Source organism: Felis catus, chromosome A3 (genome assembly GCF_018350175.1).
Source record: "Felis catus isolate Fca126 chromosome A3, F.catus_Fca126_mat1.0, whole genome shotgun sequence".
NCBI classification, from domain to species: Eukaryota; Metazoa; Chordata; class Mammalia; order Carnivora; family Felidae; genus Felis; species Felis catus.
In genome coordinates, this window is record NC_058370.1 from 96,921,986 (window position 1) to 96,941,669 (window position 19,684).

The following is a 19,684-nucleotide window of genomic DNA, read 5'->3' on the forward strand; positions in this document are numbered from 1 at the left end:
AAAGACAGTAGCCAAAAATTAATAAAATGTAAGTAGCATGACTTTCATAACAAAGTACTGATATTGGTTCTTTAATTAAAACAACAGTGTTAAGAAATGTATCATACTGATGTAACATGTTCTTTAAAAAGGGGAAATTAGGTATGGGGTATATGTAAACTGTACTTGAGAAACCATAAGCTCACCAGGTATAGAAATACACATGTCTCATACTAAGCAGAGTGCACTCACTGCTCTTTGAGAACTTGCGGTATGAACTTGTTCTGCTGATGTATGATCCCCTCTTTCTTGAGCAATATGCCTTAACTCTTTAAAACTGAACCAGGACTGTTGGGAATTGATAGATTAAAATACTCTGTGTACGATTATTTGTTTCTAAGAATCTCCTGTGAAATCATACTGTGTTTTTGAAACCAGAATTCTAAAAGTGGATCTCTATACCTATCTGTATGAGAAACACCTATTATACTTGTTAAAAGGCAAGGACCTGGGCTTTCCTACAGTTTTTCTGAATCAGAATCTCCAGGGTTTCTCTTTGAAAATACCAGACATCATCTTAAACTGTCAAATGGCATAACTTAAAGAGATTTAAAAATAGTGATGTTTGGGTCCCACCCTAAGAGAGTCTGAGTTAATGGGTCTGGAATGTCAGTTGGGCATGATATTTAAAAAAAAATTTTGTAATGTTTATTTATTTTTGAGAGAGAAAGAGGTAGAGAGCGAATGGGGGAGGGGCAGAGAGACACAGAATCCAAAGCAGCTCCAGGATCTGAGCTGTGAGCACAGAGCCCAAAGCGGGGCAAGGGGCGGGGCAGCTCGAACTCACAAACTGCAAGATCATGACCTGAGCTGAAGTTGGATGGTTAACCAACTGAGCCACTCAGGCGTCCTGGCATGAAATTTTTTTAAAACTATCCACAAATGATAATAATGTGCAGCTAAGATTAAGAATCACTTTTAAAACAGTTCCCCAAGTGGTTCTCATGCATATAGGGTTTGAGAATCACTGCTTTTAAACAATTTCTAAGAAGCCTTTCCTGAACCAGGCAACCTTGAAAAATCTACTCTGTCAGGGCTCTGATTTGCAAAAACTAGATTTAAATATCTCCCTAGATTTAAATATCAATGTAGGAATTCAGGCTATCTAATTTTGTAAAATGTTTCCCTTATTTTAAAGAGTCTAGTTCATATACAATCTTTCATTTAACAAGATTCTACCACATATTTAATGAGCAGCTTCTTGCAGTGTTCCAACTCTGTCTTTGACTCTCCTTCTAGCATTCATTCATATGAGCTACTGGTTCCTGGACCCTGAACTGTAGCCCCTAGACTGGATTCCGTACAGCTCTAGTTCTTTTCACTCAGGTGAACTACTCTAGCATCTTTTGTTGTTGTTGCTCTGAGTTTTCTTCATCTCCCTACACTCAGGGAACACAACCCCTTTCATCCTTACCCTTTTGAGATATGCTTTCAAAAAAACATGTTAATATGGCTTATTTTCAAATTAGAAGGGATATAGGTCACAGTCATTTCAGTCTTCCAGAAGAATTGATATTTTTAGCATCATGTTACACTATGGAATGAACAATTTTATAAATTAGCAGGTATTAACAAACAATGAACATGTGGGAAATGAATATTTTGATAATTTTATTTTGATATTTTGAAATTTATCTAATTTCTAGAAATCATACCTTATCTTATTTACATGTCTATACTCAACTATCAGGGTATATAGCATGGAAAGTTTGAATGTCTTTTTTTTAACTAAAGGAAAAAAAATTCCAATTATTAAAATTTATTATTTTTTTAACATTTATTTATTGTTGAGATAAAGAGTGAGACAGAGCATGAGTGGGGGAGGGGCAGAAAGAAAAGGGGAACACAGAATCGGAAGCAGGTTCCAGGCTCTGAGCTGTCAGCAGGGAGCCTGATGTGGGGCTAGAACTCACAGACCGCGAAATCATAACCTGAGCTGAAGTTGGATGCTTAACTGACTGAGCCACCCAGGTGCCCCCAAATTTATTATCTTATTAGAAGAACAAATATTGTTAGAGTGTTCATACTACTCAAAGCAATCTACAGATTTAATGCAATCCTTATCAACATACTAACATTTTATAGAGAACTAAAAAAAATATTCCTAAAATTTATATCAAACCACAAACAAACCAAAAGAGCCCAAGAAATCTTGAAAAAGAAAATGAAACTAGGAGGTACCAAAGTCCCAGTTTCCGAATATACTACAAAGCTGTAGTAATCAAAACATTACGGTACTAGCACAAAAATAGACACTGTCATAAAACTAGGTTGCTGGCTTACACCATACACACACAAAAAAAATTTTGATGAGTAGAACAAAATGAGACCCTGGGGGGTGGGAGACACCTGGGTGGCTCAGTTGGTCAAGCATTTGACTCTTAATTTTGGCTCAGGTTATAATCTCACAGTTCATGAGTTTTGCCACAAGTTAAGCTCTGCTCTGACAGATTCTGTCTTGGGATTCTCTCTCTCCCTATCTCTCTGACTCTGTCCCCGGAAGATAAATAAATAAACATTTAACAAAAATAGAGATACCAGGTGCGCCTGGATGTCTCAGTCAACTTTGGCCTAGGTCAAGATCTTGCTGTTCCTGAGTTTGATCCACATCAGGCTGTGTGCTGACAGCTCAGAGCCTGGAGCCTGCTTCGAATTCTGTGTCTCCCTCTCTGCCTCTGCTTCTATCTCTGTCTCTGTCTCTCTCTCTCTCTCTCTCTCTCTCTCTCTCCCTCTCTCTCTCTCTCAAAAATAAATAAAATCTTTAAAATAATTATAATTAAATTATAATTAAAATAGTTAAAATAAAATAAAATATTTAAAAAAATAGAGACCCCAGAAATAGACCTACATTTATATGGTAATTTACTCTATGAAAAAGAGGGCAGAATATACAATGGGACAAAGATAGTCTCTTCAACAAATTGTTGTGAGGGGTGCCTGGGTGGCTCAGTTGGTTAAGTATCTGACTACTTCTCCGGTCATATCTCATGGTTCATGGGGTTGAGTCACACATCAAGCTTTGTGCTGGTGGTGTAGAACCTGCTTGGGATGCTCTCTCTGCCTCTCTCTCTGCCCCTCTTCCCTTTGACCCCCCCAAAAAAAATAAGTAAATAAACTTAAAAAACAAACAAAAACAAATGGTGTTCAGAAAACTGGACAGCAACATGCAAAAGAATGAAACTAGGTCTCTGGCTTACACCATACATAAAAATTAACTCAAAATACATTAAGGACCTACACATGAAATCTGAAACCACAGAAATCCTAGAAGAGAGCACAGCAATAATTTACCTGACATAGGCCATAGCACATTTTTCTAGACATGATACCTAAAGCAAGGGTAACAAAAGCAAAAATAATCTATTGGGACCATATCAAAATAAAAAGCTTCTGCACAGCAAATGTAACCATCAGAGACAACTAAAAAACAACCTACTGAAAGGATATATTTGCAAATCACATCTCTGATAAAGGGTTAGTATTCAAAATACATAAAGAACTTACATAACTCAACACCAAAAAACAAATAATCCAATTAAAAAATGGACAGAAGACATAAACAGACATTTCTCCAAAGAAGACACCCAGATGTCTAATAGATACATGAAGAGATGTTCAATATCATTTGTCATCAGAGAAATGTAAATCAAAACCACAATGAGATATCACTTCACACCTGTCAGAATGGCTAAAATCTACAACACAAGAAACAAGTGTTGGTGAGGATGTGGAGAAAAAGGAACACTCATACACATTTGGTGGGAATGAAAACTGGAACAGCTACTGTGCAGTTTCCTCAAAAAATTAAAAATAGAACTATCATATGATCCAGTAATTCCACTATTGTTTATTTACCCCCAAAATACAAAAACAAAAAATTCAAATAATATAAACAATTGAAAATGATATATGTACCTCTATGTTTATTGCAGCGTTATTTACAATAGCCAAAGTACAGAAGTAGCCCAAATGTCTATTTAATTAATAAAGAAGAGGTCACACACACACACATACACACACACACACAATGGAGTGTTACTCTGCCATAAAAAATAATGAAATCTTGCCATTTGCCACTACATGGATGGATCGAGAGAGTATAATGCTAAGTGAAATAAGTCAGTCAGAGAAAGGCAAATACCATATAATTTGACTCATATGTGGAATTTCAGAAACAAAATAAAAACAAGTGGACAAAGAAAAAAGGGAAAAACCAAAAAAACAGACTCTTAACTAAAGACAACAAACTGATGGTTACCATAGGGGAGGTGTATGGTGGATTGGGGAAGGCTGGGTGAAATAAGTGATGGGGATTAAAAAGCAAACTTATCATGATGGGCACTGAGTAATGTAAATAATTGTTGGATCACTATATTATACACCTGAAACTAATATAACACTGTATGTTAAGAACACTGGAATTAAAGGGGCGCCTGGGTGGCTCAGTCAGTTGAGTGCCCAACTTCAGCTCAGGTCATGATCTCGTGGTCTGTGAGTTCGAGCCCTGCATCGGGCTCTGTGCTGAGAGCTCAGAGCCTGGAGCCTGCTTCAAATTCTGTGTCTCCCTCTCTCTCTGCCCCTCTGCCACTTACTGTCTGTCTTTTTGTGTCTTTCTCTCTCTCTCTCTCTCAAAAAATGAATAAACATTAAAAATTAAAAAAAAAAAGAATACTGGAATTAAAAAAATAAACAAAATTTATTATCATGCATGAATATAATGTGAACTTCTTTGGTCTGAAACGGAAATAAATTTATTTGCAGCCTTAATATATATTTAGCCATTATAACTTAGGCATTATTTTAAGGACCTTTCATATGTTGTCTCAATCCCAAAAACAACACATAAGTATTCTTTCTATTGCTATTTTATAAGGAAGGCAACTGGAGTACAGAGACTTTCACAAACTTTCACAGCACAGTGGGGCTAAAATAGGAACCCAAGTAACCTTCCCCAAAGCCTGTTTTCTCCTCATTGTATAGCTATGCTCCCTACTACAATACACTCTTCCTTACAGTATTTTGAGAACGTAATATGTCTCAACAATACTATAAGTAGTCTGAGGTCTAGATACATATTTGTTTTAACTTTTACTATGCCATAGTACCAAACATATAAAGTCTTTCAAATAGCAAGCTTTTAAAAAGAATGAACAAATGAAAAAAATAGATACATGAAAGAGTAAATATGAGACAGTTATTATCAGTTCATATGGAAGCTTTATGGAAATATGGATTTGGATTCAGGAAAAAAAAGAAAAACTTACACACTTGCTGGTTGGCCAGTTGTCCTGACATGTAGTGAAGTACACCTCAGTTGTCAGGGGCATCAAGCATGATGTCACGAAATTTTTGGCTTCCTTTGTTGAATTAATTTCACATTTAGCTCTTAGGATTACTATGGTGTAATTGTTTATCATATTTGGAAGCTCTGAGACAAGCAATAATCTAACTGGAATATAATTTAATAAACAAAAAACAGGTGTGTTTGGAGTATCTGCTAAGATAAACTTTATTAAATACATACTCTAAGGACATTATATATAAATTCTTCCACATTTCTAACAAACTTGGCCATTTATGCATCCAAAAAAAAAAAGTAAAGGAGTAAATGCCAACAGAATTTAAGCCAATGCATGACAATATTCTTTATGTAACCACAAAGTCAATTCATTAGTTCCTTACTTGCTATTGTTCATTCATTCATTTATTCATGGACTTTTAAGAATGGACGTGAAACAGAGAGGTGCCATTTTCTACTTTTTTAAATAGAAAAGTTGTATGTTGAAATCAACACTATAGCTCTCAGCCTCCCAGGACAGACTTTTCAAAAAAGAGAGTATGAAGTCGAAAGAGAAAATTACTGATGCAAATATGATGCATACATATTAAAAAGTTTTTAAAAGGTTCCTTTCTTCCTTGAAATGAGGCACCTAACTTCCCAACATTTCTAAATAATTTTAGGCTCAGCAGTGCCCTCCAGGGTGAATATGCTGCAGCCAGCATTGCAGCCTTGTGGAGCCCAAAGGAGAGCGATTTATCACTTACTGATCCACGAGGTAAATAGAGGTTATAATCAATCTGTACCTTTCAGCACACTCTAGGACATTAGAATTCATCCCCAAAGGGAATATGCTGCAGGATGACTATTCTTTAAACAATTATAAGGTAGAATTCTACCTAGAAGTAAAAGAAATAACAAAAAGGATGGAAAGTAACTGTAAGGATGATTTCAATTACATGCATGTATTTACGTGTGTACATATATATGTGTTATAAAAAACACAAAAAGGGATTGGTTTTATTTCCTTGAAAAACAAGATAATATTATAATCAATGAAAAAATCTAATAAGATGGGGCAATTTGTATGACATTCACACATGTCTTCAAGTTTTACTACCCTGTCCCATTGTAGCTATACATATAGTAATGATACACATTGAGAATACTGACAGAAGGAGATATCCATTATATAATTTTTATCATTTTCTTTCACCAGGTCTCATGTCTTGTCTTAGGGTATACTATGAATTTGTATTTTTCAAAATCCTGCTTTCATCTTGTTTTACACTGTTTACCTTAAGTAATTTCTGTTGGCTCCTTTTTCTTTTATTTAAATATGGCCTCACATCCAAGAAAAGGGGAATTAATGTTTATTGATAACAGCATCTCCTCGGGACTATAAACACCTTATCTTGCAATATATATATATATATATATATATATATATATATATATATATGTATATATATATATGCATATATATATATATAAAATATTCTAAAGGTTTGCATATTTTACATGTGAAGGAACTGGATATTCAGTAGTTAAGATTCTGGCACTAGATAGGGCAACAAAGAAATATCTTTTGGGAGAAACTTACTAGTCCCTTTAACACGCACCACATTGCTGACACACTAAAGTGTTTTCAAGGCACATGGAAGGCTGACTGAGGAGATCAGAGAATGTAAAGCCTTTAACCTTCTTCAAAATGAGGCCTCATTTAGAATCAGAATGTTAGATAGGACTATAATATTTCAGATGCTTCTTTAGAATCCATTCATTGCTCCCTTCCATAGGAGGAGGAGTTTGTTGGCCAATAAGATAATGTAAAGTTATGTTTGTACAGGTAAATCCTCAATCATATTCTATGTCACAAAATTTTCCACATTTATTTTACGAAAGAAGCCAATGCTAAGAGTACAAAGTGAATTTCATGATTTAACCCTTTTGTGCCATAATCACAAGCCAGTTTAAGTCACCAGGCCTTTCTTCAATTCCTCAAATGCACTTAACTTTTTCCATTCTTAGGCCTTTGTTCACTGTTTTCTCTTCTGGAAACTTTTCCACATCTCCTTGCCTACTTCTACTCTCCTTTGTTTAATTTTTGTTTTTTCTCAGCCATCAGAATTTAGCTATTATTTCACTTTCTCAAGGAAGCTGTCGCTAGTTCTCTATACTAAATGCGGTCACAGAGACACCCCTTAGGTTAACTTTGCAGCTTTTTCACAGTTATAATTAAGATATTGACTCCTTAAAAACTTTACTAAAATTATCCAAAATATTAAAAATACCTCAGGTCTGGTTTTCTTTAAATACTCTCCTTTAATGTGAAGATAGCCCTCAAAACAGTGGTTGCAAACTAGTGATGCAGCATGCAGATGTATTTGCTAGGCTCACACAATGTTTAAAAATGTGATTAGTTACTAATATGTGAATAATTAAAAATTTAACTGCAAAAAAATTTCCTCTCCTAAAATTCAGAAGGTCTGACACATCTAGAATCTACTTTCCTGAATGACAATAATTAACGAGAAACATGTGGCTTCTGCACCATTTTAAATGGAACATTTATAAAATATATTTCTCATTTACCACTACTCCTGGCTGGTTTTATGTCTGACTTCCTTGTCACATTTGCATTGCCTCCATGTCTTTTGCAGGCATTTGAATAGCCAATTCGGCCTGGGAGGTTTATATCTGAAATCATTACCTACCCCTAACCCCCAAACCAGTGCTCCTCATTTTAATGTACATATGGATCCTGAGGAATCTTGTTACAATGCAGATTTTGATTCAGTACATAGAGGTGTTGGGTTCCGAGAGTTTGGACTTCTAACATGCTCCTAGGTGATATGCTGAAGCTGTTGAAACATGAGCCACACATTAAATAGGAAGGCAGAGCTACATGTATCTAGGTGAAAACGAGATTCATGTGGAATTGCTCAATAGAATCAGGTTGATCCTACTATGAGGCAAAATAATGAGGTTGGGTCTGTGGCCTCGTGTCCTGACTCAGGGAGATAGATTTGAAGAATTCTCTGGAATAAGGTACTCTGAGCTATGCGAATGGAACGCAAAAGTGAGTAGTACTGAAGAAAGGAGTGTCCTTGAGTACTAATGGTAGACTTGGCCTAGATCACAGGCATATATTCTGTCTTGACAATGGATTGACAGCACTAAGAGTTCTGGATTTTTAGGGAGAGTTCTAGAATGCATGGCACAGGTCTCAGAATATGGTAAATTGTGCCCTAAATGGTATAAGGCTTCATTGATAGAGAAATAGAGAAGGTATATAAATGTATTTTCTGTTTATCTGATTAATCGTGTTATAACTTAGAGAGCAGACAGAGTAATTATTAGGTATCTAATTGTTGTATGATTATTTCTAAATAATACTGAGTTTAGTCAGCAGCAGTACTGTTTAGCTACCATGTGTTGAGTTACTGTCATGAAGGATCACAATGTTCTTGGTGATTACCTCTATATGTTGTGTCATGGATGGAGTATGTGTGTGTTGGGGGGAGGTTTGAAAAATTAGTGACTCACAGTATCATTCCCTTTTCTCAGTCTCTCTACCTCATTTCTTTCTTGCCTAAACTGACTTACATAAGAAACAGATGAAAAATAACACATGCAAAATGTGGTAGACAAAAAGGAGAGGGGGAAATAAGGCAGAACACATGCCTGAATTTAGTTTGTGGAAAAACAGTGAAGAGAAATTATGGGGAGGGTTGTCTATATAAAATCAATTATTAATTATGTTTTGGAGAATAATCACTGCTCCTAACTTCGCTCTTCAGAGGAATTCAGAAGACATAATATAGTTATTCAAGGCTTTGAAGTTAGAACAACTTTTCTTCATATTATAACTAAGCCATTATAGAACTTAAAGGAAGCAAAATCCAGTATAATTTTATTAATTAAATACCTAAAACATATTCTTACATATTGTGAATGCAAAATATATTTATTAATTAGCCATTGATTTAAGTTAACATTTTTTCATAACTGATAGGTTTATGTAATGACTAATTTTTTGCATGCAACTTAGGATATTTGTGTTAAAGTTAAAAAATGAAATTATTTTATTTTATTTTTTAATTTTTAATGTTTTTTTATTTATTTGAGACAGAGAGAGACAGAGCATGAATGGGGGAGGGGCAGAGAGAGAGGGAGACACAGAATCGGAAGCAGGCTCCAGGCTCTGAGCCATCAGCCCAGAGCCTGATGCGGGGCTCGAACTCACGAACCGTGAGATCGTGACCTGAGCCGAAGTCGGACGCTCAACTGACTGAGCCACCCAGGCGCCCCAAAAAATGAAATTATTTTTAAATGTGGAGACCCTCAATCCAGGGATAGGCATGGTGTATATACCATCACAAAGGATTTCTCGATTCCATATGTCTGATGTTAATATACTGATCTCAAAACCACACCATAGAATTTAGGAGTTGGTTAAATTTTATATTATATATATGTACATATATATATATATATATATATATATATATGTACATATATATCTACTTCATATTGGAAATATCTATAATTTATAATTATAAAACTGATTCATAAATATACTACAAATGTAGAAAATGACCCAGTGCTGAAATACAAAAAGATTAACAAGATGAAAAATATTTTTGATTTTACTATACAGATTCTAGACAAATCAAGTAGTAAGTCTTATTGATAACAAGAAACAAGTGAGTATTTAGGACAAGTGAAGACACACAAATGCACACACACACACAGTTATTTGAATAAGATCTAGAAAGTAAAATAACATTTGCAGTTCATTATTAAACTTTTATCTAAAATGTCCTCCTTTAGAGACATATGAGCAGAAGTCACAGAAACATTTTTAAAAAGTTAATAATAGCTAGAATATCTAAAGGGGTATTCACTGTTCCACCTGCACTGTCTCATCCTTACAAGACTTAACTATGTGAACACATAATCTGTGTTTCTTTCTCCTTAACTGACTGACAGATTTTGTTTTGAAGAATCCATAGTGAGATACTTCCAGGGAAGTGTGAACAACTTTGCAAGAAATAAATAGAGGAGAACTTGAGTAAGTGTCACAGGTAATTAAATCATTAGCCAAGTTTTAAGAATCTCATCCAGGGCAGAAATTATAGTCGTGGCTTCTTTATTGTGGTGGAAGTTAATTGTGCCACCAGTAAATGTCTGAAAGGGAGTTTCTAATGGTTCCTTGCCCAGCTCCAATCTCAAAATATTTCATTTGTTTGTGTGCAGGAGCATGTAGAACAGAAACATCAAAAACTTTACAGCTTATAAATAAATTCAAATTAAATGGATTATCTCCTTTTTAAGTTTTTACTACGTATTTTAAATTAAAAGAACGTTATGAGGTAGGAGAGAAATGTGAAAATGTATGAGAAATATATTGTTCTTGGTCACTTCTTTTGGAGAAGGTTTCCCAGTGATTTTTCCATAATATTCAAGCTCTTTGAGATGGCTTTTACAGAATATCTCCTACAAAAGACAGCCAAGGTTCCCATCATTGCCATTTACTCAAGGATCATTTATTTTCCACCTTGTCTACAGTCTCCATTTCAATGTTATCACTGTTGAGTAAATTGTCCAAAAGCAACAATCTGTCATTCACCAAAAACAACTTCAACCTTCTCAGACATTTAGAGGGAATATATCTGGAGCACTATGGAATATAATTTGCAAAATGACATCGTGGCATCCTGAAATCTTTTGTTCACTTCACATGATAGGTCATTTCTCTGAAAGTAGTTATGTCATCACTGCATTGTGGCAGAGTTCCAAGAGCAGATCCTTATAGCTAGTTGAGGTCACTTGGCAAACCTGCTGACAATTCCTGGCCATGATGAGATTCATCCCAGTGACGAAGTAAATATTCATTTGGAAACACAGACATTGAGCCCTACTGGCCAGGATATATTAAAAGAATGCAAGTACCCATATAGAGTTCTATGATAAGATGAAATTTAATTTTTCCATATCCAAATAAATGACAATGGAACAATCATATAAATACTGAATGAATGATTCATTAAATCATTTATTCCCTCAACCAAATTTATGGAGTGCCTTCTACACCACTGCATCAGATATAAAGGGAGAAGTTCAATGAATTAGTATCAAACAAATATCTTGCCTGTCAAGAGTTATGTAAGAAATGTGGAGGGATATTTAGCAAGAAATACAAAACAATTTCTAAGAAACTATTTAAATATAGATCAGGGAGATGTGGTCTGGGTACCTTTTTCATTCCTGAATCATCTTGTGATCTCAAAGGTAACTATGCAAAGGCACCACACGTCACAGAATTCCCAGTGGTGGACATCTGTTACCTCTTGGTAGGGCTCCCTAAAAGGGGAATCTGGATTTTTTCAGGAAGTGTATTAAATCTGTCCACAAAAGCATGGGATGTCTCCCTGGGGAATGGAGGCCAAGACTTTTTATTTTACCACTATGTCCATGAAGAGGTTTGCTGTCAGAGCAGACCCTATGTCAGTGAGAAACATGTGCATTTTGTGTAGTTGTTTGCTGCTTCCTTTCCCGACTTTCCCCTATGATTAAGGAATAAAATTTCACAATAAAATCAATATTTCAATCATAAAAAAACACCACAAACTTCCTCTATGACTGATCAAACTTGATAAATCCAGCCCCATGAACCCAATACCCACTGCAGACTTGCCTTCCTTGCACTACTGGGCCCCATACTCTCCTCCTCTGATGAAATTCACATTCTAAATTGCACAACCGTTTAAAATTAATTAAGGAAGGCAAACTTGATTTTAAAGTATTTCAGTGGCCCACTAGTAAGCCCGCTCTTTTTATCTTAAGACATATCAACAATTCTGGAATGGATTTTTTTTTTTTTTTTTTTTTTTTTTAGGAATCATGATCTAATTCATTCCTCTTTTGAAAAGGAAGACAGGCTAGTTAGTGGCAGATAATTAGCACTGTTCATTTCTGATTTCATGTTCCAGAATTTTAAAATATATGCTTAATGGACCATCTGAAGGAATCAAGTTAGAAGATAGAAGGTGGTGGAGAAGACATACTGGAAGAGACAATGGCATTTGACAAGTACTGCAAGCCAGTTAGAATGAGAGAGAAAGAGAAAAAGAGAAAAAGAGAAAAAGAGAAAAAGAGAAAAAGAGAAAAAGAGAAAGAAAGGAAGGAAGGAAGGAAGGAAGGAAGGAAGGAAGGAAGGAAGGAAGGAAGGAAGGAAGAGACAGAAAGGCAGGAGAGGACTGCTGGCCTAGTTAGACATTTTCAATTTCACTTTACTTGAAGGCATGAACAATCTAAATAAAAGGTAAGAGAGAAGATGTCACTTGGTTAGAAGTTAGACAAATCTTAGTAAGTCCAGACAATTAACCATTTGGAAAAGCTGTTTGCCTTCATGAACTTCAGTTTCCTAAGGTCTAAAAACAGTGATCAGTTGTTGTGAGGATTAAGTAAGATCATACGTGTGCAACTATGTATTCATAATAGATCCATGACAAACATTTGAATCCTTCCTTGTTCCCCTTAGTGCAGACAGCTTGTTTTATCTAATTCTGAGACAATCACCACAAGGCCCCAAAATATTCCTATTAATTTTGCCCCTAAAAACCAAATCTATAGAATTCTGAACTGAATACACCATGGAAATACTTTCCAAATAATTTTATCCTTGTACCTAATAGAATAACTTCTGAATGTATTCTCATGAATCTAGATTCTTTTATATTTTTTGTGTTTGTATTGGCAGATCAGTGGTGTGAGAAAACATATTGGAGCTTTGGGCAAAATTAAAAAAAATCAATAATACTGATCATATCTCCATTGTAATATCTCACTTATTGTTCATTTTTGCAATAATTTTGATTTGAAAAATGTTCTAATAAGTATTATTATCTTGATGGCTGAGTCTTTTGGAACCTCCTTAAATTGTATGCCTAACATAAATATCTGACTTGCCTTACCCTAGACCTGGCCCCGTGTGAGATGTTTTTAGATGCAGATTCAGATATTTTGTTTTTGTTACTTTACACTACATTTCAGGATGAACCTCACCAGAGTATATTCTGTGAAGTTAGCAACAAGGATTGAGGTGAAAAAAAAAATTACCACCAGAATATAAGTGGGATTAGTTTATCCTAACCAATAAGGTGGGATCCCTGGAATATTCTCCCTTTACTTTTATTATCTTCAGTGTGACTCCTTTGTGGTCTGCAGCCCAGTGTTTGAAGGCCCCTGAAGGTGTGTGCAGTGAAGGTGGTGCCGCTGAAAAACCAGGCATCTCCTCTTTTTGTTAAAACACGCCTAATGCTTCATGTTTTTTCTAACAATAAATTATGATCCATTGAACATTTATAACATATTGGGCATTGGAATATATGTTTTTCCCCACCTTGTTTAATTCTTTCAAAGAAGGCAATAGCAAATTATTACTAATACCATTTTAAAAATGAGCATTTAACAGTTGAACAGATTTATCATTTACAGTGACAAATCTAAAATTCATAGTGACCAACCTATCAAAAGTTTGTTCTTTGAGTCAAGTCCCAAATATGTTAGCCTTGCTCAAGCAAAAGAAAATTGGAAGAAATAAGACAAATTAGAGTTGGAACTCTAAACTCTGGAAATAAGAATTAGACTACAGACTACTATGTCTACAATTAACAGATCTTATGATCCACACAATACCAGAAACAACATCCTAATTAGAGTATTACAACATTGGGGTGAAAAAAACCAATGCAACAACAACACACACAACAAAGTAAAAGTGTAAGCACTGAGAATAGAGGAAAAGACATGAGACAAGGATATTATTGTAGAAGAGAAAAACTGGCCAGGTTCTAGGGAAATCCCAGGAGCTCATATTGGCAGAGGTTGGAGAATAGAACACTATGATTATTCTAGAAAAGATACAGGCAATTAATCAGATGGAGCTTGGCAAGCTCTCTGCTGATTAAAAGCCAAATAGAAAAGGGGCATAATTATCAGAGGGTAAGTAGATGATAAACCATCCTTGTTTACCTGGGACTGAGAAGATTTTTCCAGAGATACATTACACAGTGCTAAAAGCAGGACAATCCCAGGAAAACTGAGACAGTCTCAGGCAAGCCAGGATGATTGGCCACTCTAGAGTATATTAGAGGTCCTAAGTCTTAGCAATCGATACACAGAACTGGTGGAACTGGATGAGGCAAGCAAAGTCAAGTGTACTAGATTTGGAGATGGGAGGACAGGCAAGTCAACTGTAGGACAGGGCAGATTCAGAGATGGAAGTACAGACAAGAGTGTCAAAGGTCTTAGTCATTCAAAACTCCATTAGGCTAATTATGAGATAATACATGTACACAATGCTGCAAAGTAAATGATAATGAATTTCATAACAGGAATAGAACAAGGGTTATGGGCATTGAGAGGGTAAAGAATTGCCATTTTCAATGAGATGAGAAAGGACACATTAAAACTGTGGTTTTAAGCATGATTGGTTTGTTATTAAGCAGATTTGGAAGAAAGTCAGAAAAAGAAAATATGATATTAGAACGTACAGGAGATGTACAGGTTATACACTGGATTTGACTTTTCATTAGTAGAATTTGAAGGTGAAATAGAGTTTGTAGAAGACAGTATTTGGAATTAACTTTGGGATTTGTGTTTGATGTCAAGATAAACATTTCAGATTTTATTCATCAAACATCAATGAACCCATCATTTAAAAGATTTTGATCAGGGAAGTGGGCAATAATGCTGACCTATGCTTCCAAGGATTTTGTATCCACAATAGTGAACAGATAGATCTGGGATAGGAAGTCACTGGATACACAGAGTTCTTGAAAAAGACAGTAATAATTACACAGAAAATGAGAAGAGACAAAGGCTTGAAAGAACCAGAGAAGGATGAAAAGAATAGGATAGTGAAAGGATTAGATTTCAAGGCAGTGTGGCAAAATAAGATAAACTCAGGCTTCAGAAATCGACAAGCTTTGGCTGATGTCTCTGATTCTCAGTTTACTGAGGATCTGATGAAATGGCCTGACATACTGACAATATAGCCTCAAGAAGAAATCTCAACTTTTCAAAGCCTCAGATCCTATACATAAAATATATATAATATGACCCATCAGAGGCCTTTTGTTAATTATCAAATGTGACAATAAAGTCCATATTATAATACCCAGTACCTAGACCTTTAGTGAATGATGACTATAATACTATAAATTAATAGAAATTGGTTAACTGATTGAAGATGGCAGTAAATTGTATAGAAATGTCAAAGATGTTTTCAAAATTTTAGAGTTATATGAGATTCGGCAAAAGTTCATAATATAGCTATTGAGGGTCTCTCTGTATAGTTGTAAATAACTTTCCTGGTTTCAAGCCCCATCTTCCCCACATTCTAGCTCTATATATTTGAATATTCACCTAATTTTTCCAGTTATTATATGAGGTATACACACATAAATTGTAAATATATATACATATATTTTTCATATATATATATATTTTTTATTTCATTTACTAGTTGGTATATATCCTGCAAAATGCTCATATTCCTAAACTTTCTTAGGACTAGATTTTAGTATCAGGCATGTCAAAATGAAAAGAATCATTCTCTAAAGAAAATGACTCTCAATTTTGCAACATATAATAGGTTATCAATAAAGTTATGATGCAGTGCCTGAACGGATGATACTGAATTAAACCGAGGAGATGCTCAGACAAGAAAGGCTGTACCGTGGGATGGGTATTCCCTTGGCAGGTTAATGGAGGATTCAGGGTTTAAGCATCAGCACATAGCAGAATTCATTTGATGGGATTCTTAAATAGGAATGTGTTTGCAATACTCCATCCAACCTATTCCTTAGAGCGCAAGCGCCTTGATCTGTGATAAAATCCTGTGGAGTCTTTCTCTTTTCTAGATTCATAAGCTGATTCTACTTATTGCTTGAGATCCTGATGATGGGGATTTGCATGTTAAGGTGTTAAAGTGGGACCAAAAATTTTCCGGGAGCAGTCATGCGACACCAAAGTTGTAAAAACGTCTTGAATGATGGCAACTTAAAAGACCTAATGGTCCAGGCTAAATGGAAAATAAACCTGAATATAGTACAGAACCATTCCCAAGAAATGTTGGCTTTGAAGGAAGTTCATTTTGCATGCCACATTGGTCCTCTCTGAAGGTGATTTTTTTTAAAAAGAGGCAAACTGAGGACATCCTGTGCTTTCCACATAGACGATAGTAAAAATTGAGAATACCAGTGCTCACATTGGAATTTCCATAATGACTAGAGAATATATATCCATATGGCTTGGGAATGTTCCTCAGCCAATAACTCATAGAAGGAAATTATAAGTGCACTAAGGGGCATCGTTAACAATGATATTCTCTTAACCTTACAGCAATGTATTTCAGTTTATGGAACTTATACCAGCATTTACAGATCTTTGGGGAAAGTACTAAATATGGGTTTAATCACCATGGTTAGATATGTGAATGACCAGGCTGGTAAAACTGTTTTTGAGAGTATACTCCTTCTTTTAATTTCAACAGGTATTGGAAAAATGGATCTGCATGGAATATTCATGCCTTGTATAAAGATATCTATCTAGTAAAGAAAATGAAAGGTGCTCTGTAAGAATTCATTACCAATATGAATATATTAAGAAAACCAAATTGTTGGTTGCTAGCATAAAATTAATTGTGCTTTGTTAAAGTTGAATTCACAATACAATTGTGAAGACATTCATAAGATGGTAGGCATTTATTGGATACAACAGCTCAAGCTAACACATTTTTATGAGAGGTAGATATGATTCAATTATTTGCTGTTAAGTTACATTCCCTTCCCTCCTTCTGTGTCTAAAGCGGTTGCCTTAGCAACACAGGTGCCCAGATGACTCATCATGCATATTGTTTTGTCTTTTCCTCTGCTTTGATCTGTTCTCTAATATGTCAGGTTTAAAAAAAAAGAGAGACTTTAAGAAAATGCTTTGGGGACATTCATCAAGAAACGACCCTAGGAAAGGGGAGTTTTAGATACTTTTTTCTTCTCCCACCACATGCATTTAATCATATTAGTCATGCAATGTGGTCTGTATACCCTGCTCCATTCTCTATCCATCCTTCAATGTTTAGTTCATCTGGCTCTTCCATGAAGTTCCTTGGTACCATATTTGCTCAAATCTCTACTGCCCCTGAAGTTTTGTAACAATTCATAAGTGGACTATTGATCTGCCTTGTCCTGTGGTTATTGTCTTTTTTTTTTTTTTTAATGTATGATAGTACTGAATAGGGCTATGATAGAAATAAGCAGTTTGAGATATGAGCACAAAGGAGGAAAATCTGACCCAGTAAAGCCAAAACTTGTTCAATACTCTGGTGCACAAAGGAATAGTTACCCTGGATGGAAATAGGTCATTATTGTACATGAGTTCTGCTCATATATATAAGCAAAAGATGTCCATTTTAATAATTTTCCTTGCTGGATAACATAAATGGTATCTAAAGTGTAGTAGGCACATTTGTCTAAATAATTTCAGCAGAGGTTATTGCCAGAAAAGGATTTTGGGGTCTGGATTTTACCTTTACTTGCTACAACACACACAGCCTGAATTAAGTGGTTAATTAGTTGCTTATACATACATTATACAGAACCTACACTTAACAAAGGCATAGAGTGGATGGGTACCATTTTTAACATAGCTCTATTCCCTCTTAGCAATCACTTCTTCTCAACAAAGTTGCAGGACTTTCTGAGTTTTTAAATATGGCAATTTCTTTCTCATTACCAGCACCTTATGCCAACAATGCCTCTCTTTCCCCACTATCCCATGACTGTGTCATCCCCAGAGAGAAGTCAATCTTCACTACGGTGGCATGAACGTTGCTTGCCACATGTTTAGCACATTCTATCTCAGACATAGCACGTTTATATTTAATAAATGTCCAATGGCATAACTTGATGGTGTTATGGGGGATTTGTGGACAAAAGACATTTTGGAGCAAACTAAATCATATAAACGTCTTTCTGTGGCACCATGTTTTCCTCTGCTACTAATCTGGCATTACGAGTGAAGAAATATCAATTGTCTAAGGCCAACTCAGTTTTGGAGAATGGAAATTTTACATTTTTCTTTCTTTTCCTTCCTAGAAAGGATTGCTCCTCTCACATGGACCACACCAAGTACTCTTCCTAGGAGAATGAAACATCACTTAGGAGACTGAATTGAGACGGATTGAGAATTCACTTTATTAGAAGAAACACCTTCATATTTCTCATTAGTAAATCTAGACGGTGCTATGCAGTCATGATCATATTCATCTAGATCTCACATCTTTGCAATTCAGGACCAATGGGATCCATAAGTATTACATGAATGTGTTCTAGTGGTAACTATAAAGAAACACAAATAATTCGGGGCGCCTGGGTGGCCCAGCCAATTGAGCGTCCGGCTTCAGCTCATGTCATGATCTCACGGTTCGTGAGTTTGAGCCCTGCATTGGGCTCTGTGCTGACAGCTCAGAGCCTGAAGCCTGATTCGGATTCTGTGTCTCCCTCTCTCTCTGCTCCTTCCCACTCATGCTCTCTCTCTCTCCTTCAAAAATAAAAACATAAAAAAAAATTAAAAAAAGAAACACAAATACTTTGCCTAAATCAGCACATGAAACATACACTTTGTAGAAACCAATTCTTCAGTTAAAAAAAAAAAAGTGGTAGGTGGAGTCATGTTACTGTACTACTGATTAAGTCCCTTCAAATGCCTGAGATCTAACTCCCTTGTTCAATTTGTCAACTTGTCTCCCCAATACTCATTTTTGGTATTAAAAAAAACACATGACTTTTATTAAAATACTTGTCTATGATCCTTTATGGATGTCTTTATGCTTTATTTTCCTTCTACTTCCTGTAAAGTGTGACATCTTACCTCAGTGGAGGTATAAAGTAATTCAAGACTACTTGCCCTTCCCTTTCTCTACCTACTCATAGGAATGTGTTTGTACACCAAATATGATGTCACAGTCTAGTTCACAAAAAGATAATGATGTTAGAACTTAGTGCTATATCACGCTGTATTCCCTCCCTTAATGCTCCCAAGCACTGAGTGAGTGGTAAGAGGAGAGGTTAAGTGAGTATTGGAACATCAGACATTAGCGATTATCTAATCACAACACTGAATCTCATGGCTGAAAAGTCAGCTCTTTCCTCAACTTCTTTCAACTCTTCTCATTTATGAAATAGGAAAATTTGGTTTGTGTCTCATTTGTCTCTAGTAATATCACTGTACCACTTGCTAAATAAGTCTCTATAGTTTCCTTATCCTTAGAGAAGAGATAATAAAATATCCTCCCTC

General features: G+C 35.5%; 1 long non-coding RNA gene across 1 annotated transcript; it reads left to right on the forward strand.

The window, feature by feature from the left end:
- Positions 1-8,522: 8,522 nt before the first annotated feature.
- Positions 8,523-18,854, forward strand: LOC109498613. The gene is made up of 3 exons (XR_002155446.3): positions 8,523-8,608; positions 10,313-10,394; positions 18,484-18,854. It is a non-coding gene; the product is annotated as an uncharacterized LOC109498613 (long non-coding RNA).
- The last annotated feature ends 830 nt before the right edge of the window (positions 18,855-19,684 follow it).